Below are 1,058 nucleotides of genomic sequence, written 5' to 3' on the forward strand. Positions count from 1 at the left end.
TGGCCCATGATTTCTCTTGACTGTCTTCTTTCTGTTCTAGCCACTCCTGCAGCCTTAAGTTTTGTTGTTTTCTCTCTTGCCAATTTTTTCTTAAATCTGAAGAATACAGAAATATTTTTATTTTTTCATTTAATGATGCAAAACACAAATGCTGATTTAACATACATTCACATACAACTTTTTCTCTCACGTTTACAACTCAACAGATTGGTGAATCCAAAGGAACTAGTATAATCACTATATGGAGCATATCATATTAGTATTTCAATAGTTTATTCCAACCCATTGCTTCTTTTATACTCTAAAACATCTTCATTATGTTGTCTGATGAGATAGATCCACAAGAAGACGGAGGTGCCCGAGGTCAGTCCAACTTTCAGCCAGTCAGGTCTGTCATGTGGCGGCTCCCGAATGTAGAACTTTGATTGCGCTGCAGAGCCGCTTGGGAGCCTTGGCAGGAGCCAGCAGCTTGGAGAACGGGTGCAACAACGCGGGCAGCACCATCTTGCTAGGCAGGGCTTCTCTTGCCAAGTTTCTAAAAGGATTTTCTTGGAGCCAAAAGACAGGAGCCGTGTCCTTAAAGAAGGTAAAAAGTCCAAAAGCATGCTTTAAGTGTCCAGTAAGAAACCACTCATTCTGGCACAGAGAGGGAAGAATTGCCTTGATAATGGTCACCTATGTAATCCTTTCTATTTAAGCAGTCTCCTCCTTTGTACTGTGGTCTCTGGATGGCTGGGCTATTCATCTGCGGGTAGTGGCCAGCTCACAATGAGTTGTTGCTGCTACTGTTAACCTTAAAAATAAATAAAACCAGGCATTTTACCAGCAAAAGATGGGTTTATTTGGGAAGAGCAAAAAATTGCTTTACACCACACACAAAATACGGCAGAACCACATGCAGGTCCACAGAACAAAGGAGAGCAGGCTCTTTTATGGCGCAAAGGCGCTGCCGGGAGGGCTGCTGTAAACAGAAAGTCCATTGGAGTAAACTGGGAGTTGGACGTATGGGGGCTTCTCATTGGCTGAGCTGTGACAGTCTGTCATTGGCTGGGCTGTGC

At 43.5% G+C, this 1,058-nt stretch overlaps 1 pseudogene; it reads right to left on the bottom strand.

Annotated features, from left to right (window-relative positions):
* Positions 1–272: 272 nt before the first annotated feature.
* On the bottom strand, positions 273–798 carry LOC116648119 (annotated as a pseudogene).
* Between the last annotated feature and the right edge of the window lie 260 nt (positions 799–1,058).

This window comes from Phoca vitulina, unplaced genomic scaffold (assembly GCF_004348235.1).
Source record: "Phoca vitulina isolate PV1807 unplaced genomic scaffold, GSC_HSeal_1.0 scaffold41, whole genome shotgun sequence".
In the NCBI taxonomy this organism is placed as follows: Eukaryota; Metazoa; Chordata; class Mammalia; order Carnivora; family Phocidae; genus Phoca; species Phoca vitulina.